Genomic DNA, 21,319 nt, shown 5'->3' with positions numbered 1-21,319 from the left:
TGGCCTCCACCCTGCCCAATTTTGAGGCTCTTTTACCTTCTGCCAGCCGGCTGGGAAGGGGAGGAAAAGTGGACAGAGGCCTCCTGAGCTGCTTGTACCAGTCTGTACCCCACACTCCTACTGTTTCCCTGCACAGGGTCGCACCTGTGTCCCCAGATGCCTTCCACATTTTCCTCCAATAGCTGGGCCAACTCCCTGCCCCCAGCCCCAATCCCGCAGGAGGAAGGGGAGGCCCAGAGAGGCATGGTGGCCGACGGAGCCACACAGAAAGCCCGAGCCACACATTCTCCCTGGTGGCCTGGGGCGCTCTGGTGCTGGGACTGAGCTATGCTCAGGGAGAGAGATGTGACCTGAGGGTTGGGGCCAGGCCTGGGCAGGAGCAGGTGTCACGAGGAGACAGAGGGAGGAGTGTGATGGGGAGGAAATTATAGATCAGCTCAGGGGTCCCCAGCAGAGGCCTGAACAGGCCGGCCCCGCCCCCTCGTGGGGTTGCCGGAACGTCTGAGCAACTCCCACTCCTTAGCCTCTGTGCTGTGGTAAACTTCCAAGAAAAGAACCGCTTAGGGCTTCCCCGGTGGCGCAGCGGTTGAGAGTCCGCCTGCCGATGCAGGGGACGCGGGTTCGTGCCCCGGTCCGGGAAGATCCCACATGCCGCGGAGCGGCTGGGCCCGTGAGCCATGGCCGCTGAGCCTGCGCGTCCGGAGCCTGTGCTCCGCAACGGGGGAGGGCGCGACAGCGAGAGGCCCGCGTACCGCAAAAAAAAAAAAAAACTTAACAAATAATCTGTCAAATGTTAAGTGAATGCTAAATTCTTATAACAAATCAGCATACAACAATTTATTATTTCAGACATGTTTCAAGTAGCATAGGAAAAGCTAACATTAATACAGTGAAAAATGAGAATAAAATATCTTATACAAGGGCTTCCCTGGTGGCGCAGTGGTTGAGAGTCCGCCTGCCGATGCAGGGGACGCGGGTTCGTGCCCCGGTCCGGGAAGATCCCACATGCCGCGGAGCGGCTGGGCCCGTGAGCCATGGCCGCTGAGCCTGCGCGTCCGGAGCCTGTGCTCCGCAACGGGAGAGGCCACAGCAGTGAGAGGCCCGCGTACCACAAAAAAAAAAAAAAAAAAGAACCGCTTAAACCTCTTCTGGGCTCAGCTGGTATGCGGCCTGGGCACGGGCAGAGAGGCCACATCCTGGGAGCAGGCAACCCCACGTCCCAGTCATCTTGGGCACCAGCCCAGCTGCCTGGGGCTTACAGATCCAGAGGAGATGACCAGGGAGGAGACATCCCTATTGCTGTGCAGGGGCTACAGGGCATCACAGAGTGAGGGGCTTAAACAACAGACATTTATTTCCTCACTTCTGGAAGCAGGAAGTCCAAAGTATCGTCAGGGTTGGTTCCTTCTGAGGCCTCTCTCCTTTGCGTGTGGTGGCCACCTTCTCCCTGTGTCCTCACGTGGTCATCCCTCCTTACCTGTATCCTAATCTCTTCTTATAAGGGCACCAATCAAGTTGCACTGGGGCCCACCCTAATGACCTCATTGTAACTTAACTGTCTCTTTAAAGACTATCTCCAAACACAGTCGTGTGCGAGTTAGGACTTTAACATATGCGTTTGGGGGGACACAACTCAGCCCATAACAGCACCGCTCAGACTGAGAGGCCATGAGACCGACTCCTCTGGCCCCCACTGAAGCAGGGCAGCAAAGGACCACCCTGGGGACAGCGATCCTGTTCATGCAGGGTTGTTTCCTTGATAAAACTCTGCCTACACAGTGATAGGAACGAGCCAGTTACAGCTACAGGCCACAGAGTGGATGGAGGTCCCGGACATGCAGGTGAGGAGAGGATGCCGGACACAAAGAAACATGCACTGAGTCCACACACACAAAGTCCCAAAACATGCAAAGCAAATCTATACTGTTGGAAGTCAGGCCTCACCGTGGTTACCCTGGAGGAAGGGGAGGTGACTGGAGGGGGTATGAGAGACCCTTCCAGGGTGCCAGTCATGTTCTGGTTCTTAATCTGGGCACTGGTTCCAGGGCTGAGTTCCATTGGTGAAAACCCACTGGGCTGTCCACTGAAGGTGTACACACTTTTCAGTTTAGTGAATAGTATTGTGCCAGGGTCAACTTCCTGGTTTGACAATGCTCTGTGGTTATGTAAGACATCATTGGGAAAAGCTGAGTAAAGCATGGGAACCCTGTACTATTTTTACCACTTCTTGTGGGTCTCAAATTATTTCAAAATCTTTTTTTTTGGTGCTCTAAGTAAAAATGATAAAAGCAAGACGTTTTAGGTTTATTTTAAGGTTTTGTAACACTTCCAGCCCCAGAGGAGTTGAAATAAATTTTAAATTAAAAAACAAACAAAAGAGTATGCACTTTTCCGTGTGTATGTTACAGTGCAATTAAAAGTTTAAAAAGAAAAAACGCTTCTGCCAGTCTCTGAGCTTTTCTAAAAGGAGAGGAGAGAAGTAGCATTCATGGAGTACATTTTACGTGCTAGATATTTCTAGGCACTTAACCCAAGTTAAGCCATTCATTACTCTGAGTTGGGGGGTGGTCACTCTTGTGTCCATTTGCATATGAGGTAACTGAGGCTCAGAGAGGCAAGGGAAGCTGCCCAATGACACACAGCTCATTCAGGTCTCGGTCGAGGTTCACACCCAGTGCTGGCTGCTTCAAGACCCCTGCTCTTGTCCCTGCCCGTGCTTGGGCCACTCAGAAGGACACCTCTCCCTGCTCTGCTGCCCTGGACTGCCCTGCCCAGCCTTGCCATGGGGCACCCCTCCCCTGCCAAACGCTCTCCACTCCGACTCACAGGATGCCGATGTAGAGTTTTCCAAGGGATGTCCGCCCCACCTGCCAAGCGCCCTGGCTGGCATTGACCTTCGGACCCTTATTAGCTCCATTAATTGCAGTGCTGAGTATGCAGCTCTCCTTCCTCAGGTCCCTGCAGACCCTGAAGCCCATTCCATGCTGGGCCCCTCCCTCAACACATCTGTACACCCTCAGCACCAAAGTCCCCAAGACCCTTGGAGCTTGAACAAAATTAACTCATGTATCCAACCAACCCAGTGGGGAGGACACCTGCTCATTGCCGTGGGCCCTAAATTAACCTGGTTTAGCATGCCCTCTGAATTTCGGCTCAAGCAGCACTTTTAGGGACTTTCAGGCACCTGGGAACCAAAGAACAGCTGGAGGAATGGGAGTTGATGACTATAACTCCAGCCTCAAAGATCGTCTCTCAGGGTGGACTGAGGTCAAGGGCGAGGATGAGCTGCTGCTGACCTGGGGAGTCGGTGGATCCGGCTTTGGTACATATACCTGGCAATCAACTTGTCTGGGTCCTCCTGGCCTGGCAACCACCCAGAGAATGCCGTCGACTGTCCTGCAGGATGCTGACGTGTGTTCTGCCCAAAGGAGGTCTGCGAGCATACAGGCTCGCAGTAAAGAAATTTTCCTTTACTGAAGGTCTTCTCAGAGCCCTTATGGCGCTAATATGCTGCAGAGTCTCCAGGAGGGACCGATCCAAGACAGTGTTCTCTGCTCTCCTTTGGACAGTCCCTCAGAGAAATGCTGGTCCCAGGCCTTCAGCACAGATGTGTCTCGGGGGCAGTTCTGGAACAGGATGAGAAAGGAAAGAATTTGCAGTGGTGGTTAGGTAATGGGCAGAAGTACTACTGCTCCCATTTGGCAGAGGGGGAAAAGTGAGGCTCAGAGAGGGAGAGAGACTTGCCAAGTCAGCAGGCACATTCGTGCCAGAGCCAGCCCTCAGTCTCAACAAAGTGTTCTTTCTACTGCCCAGGGCCAAGGTCAGGTGGGTGGAAATCTACTCAGAGAAGATGTTTCAGGGTTCCTTGGTGGGAATGATGTAGTGTCCAAACTGCCTACCAGCCCTGGGAGGAGGAATCAGCAGAGCTACGTCATGTATAACTCCCCTGTAACATTTCCAAATCTCTTTCAAAACTATTCATCATCTTTTCTTTAACAAAATGTTGTCATTATCTTTTTTAATCTTTACAACCTTTCTTTAAATCTTAGGCATTAGAGCCTCATTTTAAAGAGAAGGCACACGGACCTCAGTGAGGCGACGTGATTTGTCCAAGGTCTCAGGTCCAACTGATGTCAGAGCAGGGGTGTCCCTCCCGGTGTCCCAAGATCCTGAGCGCTGGCTGGCCTCCATCCACACTCTGGCCCCTGCCCTCCAGGGCAGCACCTGGGTCTTGCTCAGTTCAGTGGTCCCACCACTCCCACCCCAAGTGCCAAGTTGTCAAGGGGGAAGCCCCGGCTCTTGGTGCAGAGTCCCCCAGGGGAGGGCACTAAAGGGGCGACTTGGGGTCCAAATCTTCGTGCGTCCAAGGAACTGCCCCGCCCAGCTACTTCTCTCCTTCTTCCTCATTACGTCACAGCCAAGGTCAAATCCTGGTCCAGCAGCCTGGGCATGGCAGGACTCCTTAAAAGAGGGGGCTTCTCCTTTCTGCTTAGTAAAGGAGGAGGTTACCTGAGATATGAATTTCACTTCCTTGGGAGGAAACGTATCCCCTCTGTTTTAAATCGGGAAGTTCAGAGTGAGCAATTTACAATAAGCAATTAGCAAGTTCAGAGTGAGCAATTAACTTACCATGAGTCACACAGTAACCAGAGATGGAGTTGGTCGACTGACCTTTATCCATCAGACCAGTGGGTCTCGTAATTTACAGTGCCTAGGAATCCTCTGGAAGGAAGTGGGTGGTGCAGACAAACATTCACATAGTAGGCCTGAGACTGCTGTCCTTTGAAAGGCCTGCTTGCAGGTGTGGCCTTGGCTGTCCTCTGGGAACTTGGTTTTGGAGAAGGTTCCAGCTGATAAGAGCAGCTCACATTACCTGACCTGTCGTGCAAACAACGTGCTTTAGGCTGAAGCCCTGCTTTTCTTCTGGGAGTCTGGAACTTTGGAACATGCCAGGCAGAAGGTTCCTGCATGACCAGCCCCTGGTACAATCCCTGGGCACCCAGTCTCTGAGGACCTCTTCTGGGAGACAGCATTTCACACGTGTTCTCACAACCCAGTGCTGGGGGCATCAGCTCGCCCTGAGGGACTCCAGGGAGAGGCTCTTGGAAGTTTGCATCTTGTTTCCTCTGGACAACCCCCCCAGGCTCCTTTTCCCTTTGCTAATTTTGCTCTGTTTCCTTCCACTGTAGTAAAATCATAGCCGGGGTATGCTGAGTCCTGTACCTCTTCCTCATGAACCATCACACCTGGAGGTGGCCCTGCCCCCACCCCCCCAGCCACAGGCCGATATTACAATGCAGATTCCGGGTCACCTGCTCCATGAGTTATGATTCAGTGGGTCTGGGAATGAGGCCCGGGAGTCTGCACACTTGCACACACTCTGGATGGCTCTGAGACCAGGGGTCTGCAAACCTCGCTTAGAGAAACACCACCTCCTGGTTCTATGGTGGCCATTTTATTAAGGAAAGTGTTGCCTGGGGAGCCTTTCTCTGAAAACTCCACAGCTCTCTGGGGAAGGAAGACTGTGGGGCAGGGGAATGGACCAGAAAACTTTGGAGTTCTCTCTGAGATGCTGCGTCACCCATTTTCTGCCTTATTCCGCTTATTCTCCTTTTTCGCCTTATCCCTCTCTTCTTCTGAAGGAGAGCCCAGAGCGTGAGCGTGAAGCTATTTTCATGCACTGCCTCTGTGTCCTGACTGCACTTCATCGTGGCCAGTGGGAAGAGTACCTTCCCTAATCACAGCCTGGAAGCTGTCAGATGAAGAGGCTTAGAGGAGAGCTGGGGGAGAGGGAAGAGGGGTCTAACCGGCTGCCAGAGAAATGGGACTGATGAAGGGAAGCTGGACGCTGGGATGGCAGTGCCTTTCAAGCCTCTTTTCAATCTGGTGGCCGGAGGGGCGGCTCTCCCTGCCCGGGCTGGAGGGGCAGGGGCAATCAAAGGCCATTGCTGGCCAAATAAACATCATTCTCAAGGTGCTAATGGCGGCTGATAGAAATGCCCAGTCGTCCTGACTCGCCATGTCACTGTCCCCTTTTGCATCTACACTGGCCGGCAGTTTGACCTCTGTGCACGCCCAAATTCCTCCCGATTCTCCAGCTTAGAAAGATTAAGTCATCTTCAGCGTGCCTTAGTTTAGTGGCTCCAGCATCAATACCTTTTTTTTTTTTCAGAGCTGCGTGGATTCATTGAATCGATTCAGAGCCACGCTAATACAATGAATATTCACTGCGCACCTACTACCTGCCAGGCACTATTCTAGACTCTGGGGATGCAGCAGTCAGCAAACCAGACAAAAATCCCCACCCCTGTGAACCTGACATTCTAGTGTGGGAGGCAGACAATAAGCAAAGTAACTAAGTAAAATGTGCCTTAGAAAATACATTCTATAAAGCAGGAGTCCCCAGCCTTTTTGGTACCAGGGACCGGTTTCGTGGAAGACAATTTTCTACAGACCGGGGGGCGGACCGGGGATGGTTTCAGGATGATTCCAGCACACTGATTTATTATGGTCTCCGGGCAGTCAAACCTCTCTGCTAATGATAATCTGTGAGCCCAGCAGCCCACGTCCCAGGTTTGGCCCGATAATCGAGCCAGGGAAGACAGACAGCCCGTGGCCTGGTTCCCCTGGAGAAGCTGAGAAGGCAGAGGTGATTACACCAAGAGGTAAACTGAGTCCAGGCCTGCAAAGGAGCTCAGCAAACAGAGGTGACAATGGCAGCAAAACCATGACACTCTGCCCTTGCTCTGCCCTCTGCAGAGAGTACAGGAGGACCGCCCTCTGCGTGGCCCACACAGAGGCTGCGGACATAACAAGGGTAAATGATTGCCTGTCCCCATGAGCGTCAATTAGCTCCTCGTCTTTCGAAGGGTTTTCACAGCGTTACCTGGAAGCAGCCAAACGTTCAGCAAGGGCCTTTGTAGAACCAGGAAGGCGGGCTGGGGGCGATGTCCGTGGCAGAGTTGCTGGCTGCATACTCATGGTGCCCCCAACACTGAGCTGGCCAGACCAGGGACCTGGGTGGACCAGGGGAGGGCCACCCCAACCCAGGGGAGGGGACGGAGAGTGCGGACCCCACTTCTCCGATTGCCAGGTGCTCCCGGGAACTGCACACGTCACCCCTGCACTTTGCAAGGTCAACACAGAAGACAGATCCATCCCCTTCTTTATCCCAGGTTTGGAAACCGAGGCACGGAGCAGAGAGGGGCTTCTCTAGATCCCAGGCTGCTTAGTGGCAGAGGCGGGACTGGAACCCAGGGCCCTGACCCTGGTCAGGTGTCCTGCCTGCTACCCACCAACCCAGCTGGTTTTGAGGCTGATTGCACCTGACCCTGAAGGCTTCTCAGAACGTGCCTTGCTCTGGAGCCCCTCCTCTGAGCCCCCACCGAAGAGGAAGGTAGTTGAAGCTAAGGGGGCTCTGGGGTTGGTTTGCCAGCTCTGTCTGAGACTTTGGCAAGTGACTCACCTTCGACGAGCTTCATCGTCCACATTTCATAGCTGAGAAAATTAGCACGTGCCTCATACGGCTTCTGCGAGGATGGAATGAAGTCAAGAATAAAAAGCACTTAACGAAGCACCAGGGGAAGATGTTCTGTAATTACAATACATTGTTTATGATGATGATACGCTTATACAGACCCTAGGCCTCACACAAGGGGCTTCCAGATCATCATTTCCAACTCTGTAATCAACTGACAAATCCGGTGGGCCACCCATCCTGGGTACAAGTACTTTGGGGTTGCAAAAAGTACCATTCTCCTAGCTGCCCTCAGGGACCCACGGTCTGGCTACCGATAAGAGGCTCACGGCACACAGTCGGGGGCAGATCTGTGCCAAGCTGGGGGCTGATGACAAGGAGTCATGAGAGGTCAGAGGAGGGAGAGAGCTGGCGTAGGGAGAACGGAAAGGCTTCGGCCAGGCAGAGGTTTTTTAATTGGAGGGAGTATCAGATTCACCAAAGGCAAAGCGTAACCAGAGCTGCAGGTGCCTGGTCTCCACCCCAACCCATCCTGGAGAGGAGCCCAGGAAGCTACCTTTAGCAAGCTCCCCAGGGTATGGCTGCAGGTGGCTCTTCCAATCCCCGTCTCACCTGCCCTCCCTCTGCTCCCAGGCCTGGACCATTTCACCTCACACCTCCAGGCCTTTGCGTTTGCGGTGTTCCGCACCTCAGGGCTCTTTCTTCTCTGCCTGGCTTTCTCCTTGCGCACCTTTCAGGACCAGCCTCGGAAAAGCCAATTACACCCTCCCTGTCACCACCACCTGGGCACACCTGGACCGCATTCATCCCCAAAGCAGAATCCAGGCTCCGGAGTCAGGCTGACTCCAGCTGGAATCCCTGATCCTCTACGGATATATTGTTTGGGCAAGTGAGTCAACTTCTCTGAGCTTCAGGATTTGCAGCTGTAACATGAGTATAAAATATTCTCCCAGAATTATTGTGGTGATTACAGGAAGTAATGTATACAAAGTGCTTCATACAGGAAATGTTCAACCAATATAAGCTAATATATTAGGAACATTAATAATTAGAGTAATAACAATGACGTCTGTTGGCACGTGTCTCCCCCACTAGACTGGAGATCCTAGGGGGACTGTATTATTTCTCTTTATTACTCCTGGCTTCTACCATTAGGCTTGAAATGAGTAGGCAATCACTGTTGACCCTTGAATAACATGGGGGTTAGGGGTGTCGATCACCCCTGCCCCGTGCAGTTGAAAATTCCCATATAACTTTATAGCCGACCAGGTATATTCATGGTTCTGCATCTGCAGACTCAGTCAACCTCAGATCGTGTAGTTCTATAGTATTGACTGAAAAGAATCTGAATGTTAGGTGCCCCTCGCAGTTCAAACCCATGTTGTTCAAGGGTCAACTGTAGTGAATGAATGAACTCATGCATTAAGGAGCTTGGGGAGGTCAGGAAAGGCTTCCAAGGGGAGATAAATACTGATCCAGGCTGGAGAAGATTTGGAAGATTTGAATGGTATATCAGTTAACTATGGCCTCAGTTATGCTGTGGAACAAGCCAGCACCAGACCTCAGTGACGGACAACAGAAAGCATTGATCAAGCTCCTCACAGCAGGTTGGCTGGGGCTCTGGGATGAGCTGGGCTGTACCGGGCCGGCTCAGCTAGGGCTCTGTTCCCCAGGTCTCTCATCCTTCTCCCGGGGACGGCAGGCTAGCTCAGGCGTGTTCTTCTCTAGACTGTGGCAGAGGACCAAGGGGACAAGCAGAGTCACGCAAAGCCTCTTGACACCTGTGCTGACTATTCATAATAGCCAAGACATGGAAACAACCTAAATGTCCATCAACGGACGAATGGATAAAGAAGACGTGGTACATATATACAATGGAATATTGCTCAGCCATAAAAAAGAATGAAATAATGCCATCTGCAGCAACATGGATGGACCTAGAGATTGTCATACTGAGTGAAGTAAGTCAGACAGAGAAAGACAAATACTGTATGATATCTCTCATATGTAGAATCTAAAATATGACACAAATGAACTTATCTACAAAACAGAAACAGACCCACAGACATAGAGAACAGACTTATGGTTGCCAGGAGGGAGGGGGGTGGGGGAGGGATGAAGTAGGACTTGGGGGTTAGCAGATGTAAGCTATTATATATAGAATGGGTAAACAGCGGGGTCCTACTCTATAGCACAGAGAACTAGATTCAGTATCCTATGATGAACAATAATGGAAAAGAATATATATGTATAATTGAATCATTTTGCTGTACAGCAGAAATTAATATAACATTGTAAATCAGCTATACTTCAATAAAATAAACTAAAAAAAAAAAAAGACCCGTGCTGAGAACTAGGCTCACTGTTATGTCCACCTCATTCTATTGGCCAAAGCAAGTCCTATCCCCCAACTCAAAGTCAGATGGTGGGAAATACCCTCCGCCTTTTTTTGTTGTTGTTGTTGTACGCGGGCCTCTCACCGTTGTGGCCTCTCCCGTTGCGGAGCACAGGCTCCGGACGCGCAGGCTCAGCGGCCATGGCTCACGGGCCCAGCCGCTCCGCGGCATGTGGGATCTTCCCGGACCGGGGCACGAACTCGCGTCCCCTGCATCGGCAGGCGGACTCTCAACCACTGTGCCACCAGGGAAGCCCCCCCTCCGCCTTTTAATGGGAGAAACTGCAGAGTCACACAGCAAAAGGAGGGCTGAAGTAGTGGGATTAAATCACAACCTCCCACCGGTGGGCACAGGGGAGGGGGGGAAAGGGGATGCTCTGTGGGGTGGGAGGACAGAGGAATAAGCAGACGAAGAAGCCAGTCTAGAATGCCTGTTATGGGGTTGGATGGTCCCGTAGGGATGGGTCATGTGGTCCCTCATGCTCCCAGGACTGTTAGAGCATCATTCATTCATGTATTCATTTGTTCATTGAATGGCATTCACAGTGCACGTACTGTATGCTGGGCTTTCTTCTCAGCGCTGTGGATATCATGTCAGTAAAATGAGCCAAGATCCCAACACTCCAGATGAAGAGGCTCTGCTGCTTTTTCTGGCTCCTCCACCAACTTACCCTGTGACCTTGGGAAAATCCTTCCTTCTCAGGACATCCCAGCCGCCACTAATAATACCTTACCTTTGTAGAACACTTTTAACTTTATCAAATCATCCTCACATAACGTTCTCTGTGAAGCATCGGAGACTGGTTTTATTACATCCTTGACGTGACAAGCGAAACTCTTCATAGTTATAAAATGCACGGCTCCTTGGAAGTGCTCTCCAGAGAGGACTCGGAGGGCAAACCCCTTGCAACAAACCCTAGGATTCTCTCTACAGCAAAGCCGGTCCCTGGATAAGGGTAGGTGGTTGTCATTTCCAACAACTTTTGGGGCCTCACAATTCTTGTGTGACCCAAGGACTGAGACAGCTTCCTTTGTCTTCCCTTTTATTTTAAAAAGCCACTGCTCTGAACATTTCAAAGATTCCAGTAGAACTTTTCCAATTTAATTTAAAAAAAAAAACAAAAACTGCCTCTTCCTAACTGGCTTCACAAATGAAAAGAGTTGAAAATGAGACATAAGCCAGGCCGCAGAGAACAGCCTAATCACTTGAGCTCCTTATTTAATAAGGAGATGCTCCACCACCACAGAAAACCAGGCTGCACATTGTACAAGACGAAAGAGAGACAGAAGCCTGCTTCCTTCCTGTCCCATCAAATCTGCCTCTCAGCCTCGGAGGGGGTCAAGCCTAAAGCAGGCTTCTCTGGCTGGGGGTCTACTATGGGCTATACACTTACGAAAATGCCTCACCTTCCATCAGTTCTGTTGGTGCGTATACCATCTCACAGGCTAGGAAACTGAGACTCAGCCAGACAGAAAGTCACTGCTAGTAACACCAGCTGAGCTGGATGCCAACTCAGACCCATCTGAACCCAAATACTGTGTTCTTTCCCATTTTCCACATCTCTTTGTTATGTGGGTGGGGGGTGGGTGTTTAATATGGTAGGGGAGCTGGGTGCCAGGTGCAGTGAAGAAGGAAGGAAGGAAGGAAGGAAGGAAGGAAGGAAGGAAGGAAGGAAGGAGGGAGGGAGGGAGGGAAGGTAGCATTTACCTTGTAGTGTAGTGTAGATGTGGAGTTGAATTCTGAAGGAACGCCTTCCAGAATTTGCAGGGCAGCTCCCTGGATCATTTTCAGAGCCAGGTGCTGTAGCAGATGCTACGGGAGCTCTGTCCCATCGCCTTGGCCTATCTGGAAGTTGCCTGCCACTCGGATGGACAGGTTCCCTACAGTGAGAGGCCATCCTACCTCCAACGGGACATCTCTCTGACCGCAGGCTTTCTCTGGCCACAGGAATCTGTGTCAGGGCCAGCCAGGAGTGTCAGGGAGTTAGTTCTCCACCCACCCCAGTAACCCACCACAATGAAGGATGAGAGTTCGTGGATGTGTCAGTTACCTACTGCGGCATAACAAACAACCCCAAACTCAGAAGCTTTACAGTTGTTTATCTGCCGGTGATTCTGCAATTGGGCTGGGCTCAGCTGGAATGGTCTCGCAGGGTCACTCATGAGCTGCAGTCATCTGGCAGCTGCCCTGGACCTCAAGATGCCTGGCAGTTAGGTGAAGCTGCGGGCCGGGCGCCTCGGTGTCCGCTGTCAGGAGAGTCCAGGCTGCGTTTATGACGGCAGCCGTGTTCCCAGAAAACTGGCCCCTAAGTGCACGTGCTCACCAGGCCTCTGCTGCCATCACATGTGCTCACAGCCCCATTGGCCAGAGCAAGTCACATGGCCCAGCCCAGTGCCACTGCGAGCAGGGCCTCGGCCAGGCCAGGGCGTGGACACAGAGAGGTGAGGCTCACAGGGGGCTATTAACAAGCAACCTACCCCAGTGGGTAAGGATGCTAGCTTCCTCAACCCTCAGTGGGACAATCCTTAGGTGTGTCCTTTTTAGTCTCTTGGAGTCCCCAGAGGGCTCGAGCCCAGGTGTCCACAGCTGTAGCCCCCACTCATAAACACGTTTTTTTAAGACTTTCTTTCTTCCCTGGCTCACTTTTCCCACTCCCTCACTGAGCTTCCCGAAATCGCCTCCCAAATAACCCACCTGCACTCAAGTCCCTGTGTCAAGGTCAGCTCTGGGGAAACCTAAATGGGGACCGTAGCACAGCCAGGAATCAGAATCCCCAGCATGTTTTTGATTCTGCCTTACTGGCCCCTGGGAGGGACAGGTGGGGACAGGACACAGTGAATGAGAACACGGTTTCTGGGGCCCTGGGGAGCCCCCGAAAGCTGTATGCAAAAAGGGGCGTGATCAGCAGACAACTCCTGCCCCTCTGAGCCTTGGCCTGATATCGGGGATGGACCAGGCTGGGTTCAGGGGTGGGGACCTGCCCTGCCCAATAGGGACGGAAAGACAAGACCCTGCAAAGGCATGTCCTAGTTAGGGAAGACCCGGCCCCTCACCAGCCCCTCCCCCCCTTACCCAGGTCCATCAGGGTCCCCAGCCCCACCCCCCCCACACACCCGGTCCATCCGGGTCCCCGGAGCTGAACTCACATTTTGCGGGTCTGAAACCAACCCACCCTTTTCTGAGTTGTGTTTTTTACTGATTATGCAAAATATCCCTCCCCTGCCTAAGCAAAGCAGGCTGGAAGTGGGGCAGCTCGACAGGATAAGATGGGCAAACGACAGATTACAGCCGCCCACTCTAGTAAACACAAGTTTAATTGCTTTTTCAGAGGGGAGAGAAGGAGGGGACAGGCTCAGAAATAAAACAAATTCCCACTCGGCTGTGTCAGGGCTGCTGAGCTGATGGTGGGAGCTCTGAGCTGAAAGCAGTGGGTTCTCACCCGTGGGAGAGAGGAGGCAGGCAGCGGAGAGGACGCGCTGGAGACTTGGAAGGCAGCAGCAAGGGCAGGCTGTCTGCCCTTCAGGTCGGTTCAGGTCAAGGGCAGGGCAGTCTGTGCCACGGGAGTGGGGAGAAGCGTTCTCACCTGGATCTAGAACAACAACAGCAAGAAGAATGGTATCTCACCCTTATTGTGGACTTGCTATGCGGCAGCCACTGAACTAAGTGCCCTACATGAATGAACCCCTTAATCCTCACAGCAGCCCTGTCACAGTATTACCATCTTACAGATAAGAAAACGAGGGAACTGAGTTTAGAGAAGTTTAAAAAGTACTGAAAGTTCATATAATGAATAAAGGGTGGGCCTGGGATTCAAACCCACGTCTGTCTGATGCCAGTGACTCTACCTTTCAGCACAAAGCTAGCAACGTCCCTAAATACTATTGCACTCATCAAAGTAATGACTTCTATGTGTTGTCACTCTGTGCTAGGCCCCCAGACCTACATGCCAGGCTAGGAATGAGAGATGGCCCCTGCCCTTGAGAAGCCCATGATTCAATGAGGTAGAGAAACACATACATGAAACATTACAGTGATAAGGGCTTGAAAAGGTGAAGAAGATGGGGTGGGGGCAGAGGGGGCCCCTGCTTCTACCCGCAGAGTTTACAGGATTAGGCTTTACGGGCTTTGCAGAGGAGGCTAAAAGGATGAGCTGGATTTCACTGGACAGGCCAAGAAAGGGATAACAGAACAGCATGTAGAAGGTCCTCAGTAAGGCAGTAGCTAGCATGTTCTGGATCTGCCAACAGCCTGCCGTGGCCAGGACACCGGGGGGCTGTCAAGGAGGACGTGGAGACCATGGTGAGAAGGTGGCAGGACCACATCATGACGGGTCTTAGCAGCCAGCGGAAGGCCGCCCCTACTCCCCAGTGCTAGCCTTCCTTCAAGTGTCATCTGCCTTGGCAGGATGCTCCCAGAACCATGATGTTCCCCGGCCAAGGAAGTTTGGGAAGCACCACACACTTTTGCTCCTTCCAGAAGCTGCATGGGTGTCTGAGAAACCTTGTAGTAAAGAAAGCTGCCACTCCACTATATATAAAATCGATAAACAACGAGGTCACTGTACAGCACAGGGAACAATATTCAATATCTTATACTAACCTATCATGGAAAAGAATCTGAAAAAGAATATACATATCCTTATTCTTATATATATGTATAAGAATATATATACAGGGGCTTCCCTGGTGGCGCAGTGGTTAGGAGTCCGCCTGCCGATGCAGGGGACGCGGGTTCGTGCCCCGGTCCGGGAAGATCCCACATGCCGCGGAGCGGCTGGGCCCGTGAGCCACGGCCGCTGAGCCTGCGCGTCCGGAGCCTGTGCTCCGCAACGGGAGAGGCCACAACAGTGAGAGGCCCGCGTACCGCAAAAAAAAAAAAAGAATATATACACACATATATATATGCATAACTGAATCACTTTGCTGTACACCTGAAACTAACACAACATTGTAAACCAACTAGACTTCAATCAAAAACTAAATAAAAAGAAAAGAAAGCTGCTTATTTCTGCTGAGGTTAGTCACCCCAAACCTATCTGACCCCGGACGCCTCCTCTGACCCATGAGTACCCGCTGTGATCAGCATTCCAGGGACAAACACTTCAGGAGACATCTCTGTGAGTGCCGTAGCCAGGGCAGCGACAGGGAAAGGCCATGTGACCATTGCTCTTTCCCGTGTCTTCAAGCCCCAAGAGACCTGCACCCTGAGGGTGGCAATAATGATAGTAATAGTAACCGATGTTAACTGAGCACTTGCCGTGACCCGAGCTGGGCCCCAAGCCTAAGTGCTCTGTGTATCATCTCACCAAATTGTCATACTATTATTATTCCCATTTTACAGATGGGGAAACTCAGGCACAGAGAAGTAGGAATTTGCCTATCTCTCTATCCGTGGGTGGAGGAACCAGGATTCACACCCCAGTCTGCCAAACCCTGAGGTCCCAGAGCTGTCCCTGTACCGCAGCTCCAGTCTGCAGGGAAGACCCCAATCCTACATTAGGATGAGGTGAGAAACGAGTCTTTCTTTCTCATTTAGGAAAAATTCTCAAGGTGCCAGCTCCTCTACCCTTCACGGGGACTGCATCATTTCTAAAACAGCAAAGCCAAGTCAATCCAATTCAGCAAACGATTCCAGACTCCCGTTTGGCACAAGGGGCTTCTGAGGGTGTGAGAGGAGAGTCAGTCCCTGGCTGCCAGGAATCCCGCTCCTCCTGGAGGCTCTGATCACATAATCCCTGAGCAGAAGTGACTTTGGAAATCACACAGTCTCCCAAACTCGGATGGAAAGAAAAGCCAGACAATGAGATACCACTACACACCCATTAGCGTGGCCAAAATCCAGGGCACTGACACCACCAAAGGCTGGTAAGGATGTGGAACCACAGGAACTCTCATTCAATGCTGGTGGGGATGCCAAATGGTACAGTCACTTTGGAAGACAGTCTCTTACAAAACTAAGCGTGCTCCTAGCATACCATCCAGCAATCACGCTCCTCGCTATTTACCCGAAGGAGATGAAAACTCATGTCCACACAAAAGCCTGCACATGGATGTTTACGGCAGCTTTATTCATAACTCCCAAAACTTGAAGATGTCCTTCGGTAGGTGAATGGATAAAGAAACTGTGGCATATCCAGACAATGGAACATCATTCAGCACTAAAGAGAAATGAGCTATCAAGCCATCAAAAGACAAGCGGTAAACTTAAACGCATAAGAAGCCAGTCTGAAAAAGTTGTATGATTCTAACTATATGACAGTCTGGAAAAGGCAAAACTATGGAGACAGTCAAAAGATCCGTGGCTGCCAGGGTTTGGGAAAGAGGGAGCACAGAGGATTTTTAGGGCAGTGAAACTAATTTGTGCGATACGACAAAAGTGGATACAAGTCATTTTACGTTTTTCAAAACTCACAGAGTGTCCAAGACCAAGAGTGAATCCTAAATGTAAACGGCAGACTCTGCCTGATTATGAGGTAGAGGTTTATAAATTATAAAAAATGTACCGCTCTGGTGGGGAAGACTGTGTGTGGCGAGCAGGGAAAGTGTAGGAAACCTATGTACCTTCCCTTCAATGTTCCTGCGAACTGAAAACTGCTCTTAAAAAAAAAAAATAGTCTTTAAAAAAAAAGAAAGAAAAGCTGATGTCAAATCCCCAAATTTAGAACTGGGGGTGGGAGCCCTGGAGCTCACCTGCAGAACTTTCCCTCCCCGCTCCCCTGGGAGCTCTAGGTAGGAGAAATAGGAACAAATAAAGCACTGTGAAATCAGAGGAGAAGGAAATGAATTTCGCCAGGAAAATCTCCTTCAAAGAGGTGGGCCTGATCTGAGCTGGAAACTGGGGCGAAGGTCTAGCGGGCAGAGAGTTCCCAGTGTGTTTAATGAGGCAGGTTCTGGGATGTGTGGGGTGGAAGCGATGGGAGGAAGGTGACAAAACCTCCGTGTTCACTCACACCCCACCTCACCTCCAGCATCCTCCCCCAGCCCTTTCTGGGCTGCAAGGACAGGGCAGGTGGCAGGGCCAAGCTTTACTGCTTTCTGTGGCAAGCATCTGAATATCTTCTCTGAAATTGGAGACTTTCCTACTGACCTGGTTGTTGTTGGCAGGTCTGGCCTGAATTCCAGGGGACAAGGAAGGCTGGAAATGGCACCTTGAAAAGGTCACCTGCCCTTTCCCAAAGCCTGGGATCCAGCCAGGTCAGGAATGCACCTTGCCCCTGGCAGAGCCTCCAAACGCAGACCAGGAAATGTTCTGTTTAACACCTGTGAGAGGTGGCACAGGACACAGTTAGCAACCCTGTGGGCCGTAAAGCCGTCATGGCCTGAGCTCTGCTTCCAAAGCTGCGGGATCTCAAGAAAGTAGCTCTCCCTCTCTGAGCCTGGATCTTCATCCACAATGAGGGGATAGTGGCATACGTATCATGAGGTTCTTACAAGGATCCCACGAGATTGTGGGTGTGGCCACGTCCTGCTAACAGTACAGGGCTTTATGCAGTGTCTGGGGCCACGGAAACATCAGGCATTCTTTTGAGCGCTCAGCACACAGCCCCACACATGGGGTACCCCCTGAATTCATACACACACAGTAGGGTACCCCCTGAATTCATACACACACAGTAGGGTACCACCTGAATTCACTTACGCATGGTAGGGTAAGTCACCGCAGCTGGTGCACTTCAGAGGACGCCGAAGTGGCCACATGCACGTCAGTAACTCTTACTGTAAAGCCCCCTTTCTCACAACTCCTGACGTTTGAGTCAGAATGGGGTGGGGACAGCATTTGAGACAAACCCCACCGCCCTCCAGTAACTCACCACGAAGTCTGAGAATTATAGCCATGAAGCAGACCCCCAAAGGCCAATTCTTTCTCAAGTTTAAGGGCAATTTGCAGTTATATCAACTATCATTTGAAAGCCCCTACTGTGTGCCACCTACTTCACATTAATGATTTGGAAGTATATGCCCTTCAGGTTCTAGATGGGGATGCCCAGAACAGTTGAGTGATCTGCTCTTGGCCACAGTAAATCAGGGCCAGATCAGGCTGCCAATCCAGGTCTCTCTGAAGCCAACTCTCTGCCACTGCTTCTCCACTTTGCAGTGTAAAGGGAAGACTGCAGGAGTTTTGAGTGACAGCTACTTCTGAGCAATCCCAGAGGCCTTCCTGGAAGGGGTGGGGGTCAGAGGCCTACCTAGGTCCTGGGAGAGCACAGAACAGTCCGCAAGCCTCCCAGGCAGTACTGGCCCAGCCACCAGACAATGAGGGAAGAACCCTCTGCCTGCATGGCCCTCATTTGATCTTTGTCTCTGCTGCGTGGATTTAAGATGCACCAACCCTCAGTGCTCCGGCGGGGGGGGGGGGGGGGGGGGGCTTCAAATAAACATGATAAAACAACCATTAGACCTTTGCGGTTGGGAAATGGAGATTTACAGACTTCCAAACCTCCATTTAAATGCAAATGCAGCATCTGCCTGGAACCATGGATCTGAGGAGCCATAAAGTCACCATGTCCCCTCGCTCCTGCTACGCTGGGCCACCTCAGGCCCCCATTTAATCTGAGGGGCGCTGCGGGCACCTGCTGGAACCAGTGGGGACAGGGGACAGGGCCCGCAGTGATGCACACGAGTTGACACCTTGCCTTCCTTCAACCATCATTGCCTTTCCTGGCCCTGGCGGGAGTGCAGATGTTAACCTCCAGCCAGGCTGGGCTGACCTTGTCTGGGTCACACACACAGCCGGGAAATCCTGTAGCCAGGACTTAATCCCCTGCCTGTCTGGCTCTGGAGCCTCAGGAAGGCCAGGCTCCGGGGGTCCTCTGAGCAAGAGACCCAGGAAATACTCACTGAGGTGAAAGCAAGTAAAAACCTACCACTGAAGTTAAGCTAATAGCAACAAGGTCCATTTTATTGAGTACCTACTATGTGCCAGGCAGAGAAGGAACCATTTCATCCTCCCAAGACCTTATGAGGTAGGTTTTAGGATCCTCATTTTTTTTTTTTTTTTTTTTTTTTTTTTGCGGTACGCGGGCCTCTCACTGTTGTGGCCTCTCCCATTGCGGAGCACAGCCTCCAGACGCGCAGGCTCAGCGGCCATGGCTCACGGGCCCAGCCGCTCCGCGGCATGTGGGATCTTCCCGGACTGGGGCACGAATCCGTGTCCCCTGCATCGGCAGGCGGACTCTCAACCACTGCGCCACCAGGAAAGCCCAGGATCCTCATTTTTAAAGGGGAAAATTCAGAGGGACTCAGGGAGGTGAGGAGCCTGTGGAGTCACTCATGGGGGAGAAGTTGAACCCAAGTCTAGCTGATTCCCAAATCTAACCACTTCTTCAGGCTTTGCCATTCAGCTCCTTTGTGACCTTTGGCAAGTGACTTGACCTCTCTGGGCTTCTGTTTTTCTGGATCTAAAACGGGTATAATAATAGTATCCATTTCATAGGATCTTGGATCTGGGGATTCAAGAGGGAGTTAGTATGAATCAAAGAACTGGGACCAGTATTTGGTGCATAGAAAGAACTAACAAATATTAGCAACAGTTATTAATTACTCTACACTCAGAAAGGTCCAGCCCTAAGAGAGGCACAGACTACACACTGTGGGGATTTCGAGGGGATGCAGATTTCATGCCCTGAGGGGTGAAATCACGGCCAGCCTCTTAGAAAAGGCAGCCCTTGTAATGGACCTTGGGGGTGGACAGGGGAGGGAAGCAGGGAAGGGAACAGCTGGAGAAGGTGAGTTAGGGGTCAGGGAATGGGCAGTTGTCCAGCAAGACTGACCCTAGGTGGCACCTACAAGAGACGGGGGCTGGAGGATGCAAAGGTCAGCTGGGGCCAGGCTGTGAAGGCCTTGAATTCCAAGCTGGGAAACGTGTAATGTGTTTTGCAGGCAGGATTTGGAACAGATAACGTGGTGGGCGGGAAGAGAAGGGAGTGAGGTGGACACGCACTTGCTGCACGCCGGGTGCCGTGCTGCATCAGTTTCATACACGATCTCATTCTCTCCTCAAAGCAATCTTGTTGGGTTTATGACTATTACTCATGTTTCAGGTGAGCTGGCTGTGGCCCAGAGGCACTAGGGACCATACCTAAGGTCACCAGGACAGGGGAGGTGGAGCTGGCCTGCAAACCCAGGGAGGATACTGCTCCCCTCCCAGCCCCAGCCCTGCTTCTCTCTGACACTGAAGTTTCCAGTCTGGGTGCCTGGAAGAAAGGGATGCTCGGGTAACCAACTCATCCTGGTTTGCTCGGTGCTCTCCTGGTTTGAAAATAAAGTCCCTGGAAACTCTCTTGTCTTGAGCCAGCCAGGCTGATCGGTCACCCCAGCGATGACCCAGAAATGGGACAAAGGGATAGAGGGGTGGGAGGGAGCTGAGAAGATGATGGATGAAGTTTTTTGACATGTTGAGTTGGGTCTCCAGGGAGCAGATCCGACCACTGGTTTGACACAAGGTCACGCCAGAGACCCAGATTTGGGGCTCAACCATACAGAACCGGGGAGCCCCCAGGACCCGCTCAATCACCCGAGTCATGCCTTGAGAGAGGGATCCGTCTCAAGGGAGGAAGGGGTCCTCCTTCCCAGGACAGAGAAGACACAGAAAGAGCACGGGACTCGCAGTTCTGCCTTCCAGCCAGCCTGCTAAGCGGGGTCTGGAAGACCATTCCTGTCCCTGATGGCTTCTTAGCTATAGGTCCTTGTGGGGCATTTGCTCAAGGCTTAGATGCAAGAAATCACGTTCACATGGGGATATTTTCCGGCATCAGGCCTTCCCCTTGTTTCTGGAATCTGTCCAACTGGCCAGTGGGCAAAGTCCTGTTCAGTGGTGCCAGGGAGGAGAAAGAACGAGCTATTTCTTTCTGTTTCTGCCCTCTCTTCACTTCCTCCCAGCCACTCTGTCTCTGGCCACTGTTTGCTTCTGATCTTTGACCCCAGAGACAGACCACAAAGGGTGACACAAGTCAGGGCCAGCTGTGCACACAGGGCAGTGCATCCCCCAGGGAGAGGCCTGAGCTGGGGTCGATGGGGAAGAAAGTGACAGATTCCTCCTTAGCATCTAAGTATAGACACACTACCAGGGCAGGGTTGGGGGCGGCTCATCCACTCACCTGGCCTGAGGTTTGGGGGCACAGAGCACAGGTCCAGAAGACCCCAAACTGTAGGTCTAGCTTGTACAGCCATTGACTTACTCTGTGACCCCGAGCAAGTTGCTTCCCTTCTTTGGGCCTCAGTTTACTCATCTGTCAAATAGGCCCATAGCATCTCATGGGACGTTGGCTGTGGGGTCCAAGGTCAGAGTCTGGCCAAAATATGATGTGAGGTAGTGTCACAGACAGGAGGAAACAAGGGCAAGGGGAAGGGCCGGAAATAGTGACAGGGCTACAGATGAGGTATTCGGAGGAGGGGGCCCAGCTGGGTGGAGAAGACAGATGGCAAGATAGGTGAGAGCCTGTTGAAAA

At 51.8% G+C, this 21,319-nt stretch overlaps 1 long non-coding RNA gene across 4 annotated transcripts in view; it reads right to left on the bottom strand.

The window, feature by feature from the left end:
- Positions 1-2,283: 2,283 nt before the first annotated feature.
- The window catches only part of LOC113622130 (uncharacterized), a 62,194-nt gene continuing 43,158 nt past the window's right edge, over positions 2,284-21,319 (bottom strand). Inside the window, exons 6-11 of one of the 4 annotated variants that reach the window (XR_003433411.1) lie at positions 13,313-13,462; positions 11,581-12,119; positions 9,039-9,206; positions 6,887-7,529; positions 4,630-6,098; positions 2,284-3,626 (exon numbers count right to left, since the gene is read on the bottom strand). This is a non-coding gene — a long non-coding RNA (uncharacterized LOC113622130). Of the gene's footprint in view, positions 3,627-4,629; positions 7,530-9,038; positions 9,207-11,580; positions 12,120-13,312; positions 13,463-21,319 lie in introns of all 4 variants that reach the window. The other 3 variants (XR_003433410.1, XR_003433413.1, XR_003433414.1) reach the window with 3 other exon arrangements.

This window comes from Aethalodelphis obliquidens, unplaced genomic scaffold, assembly GCF_003676395.1.
Source record: "Aethalodelphis obliquidens isolate GAN/ISIS:26980383/991018 unplaced genomic scaffold, ASM367639v1 scaffold9, whole genome shotgun sequence".
NCBI lineage: Eukaryota > Metazoa > Chordata > Mammalia > Artiodactyla > Delphinidae > Aethalodelphis > Aethalodelphis obliquidens.
Note: the sequence above shows the minus strand (reverse complement) of the source record. Positions and strands in the feature narration are given on the sequence as shown.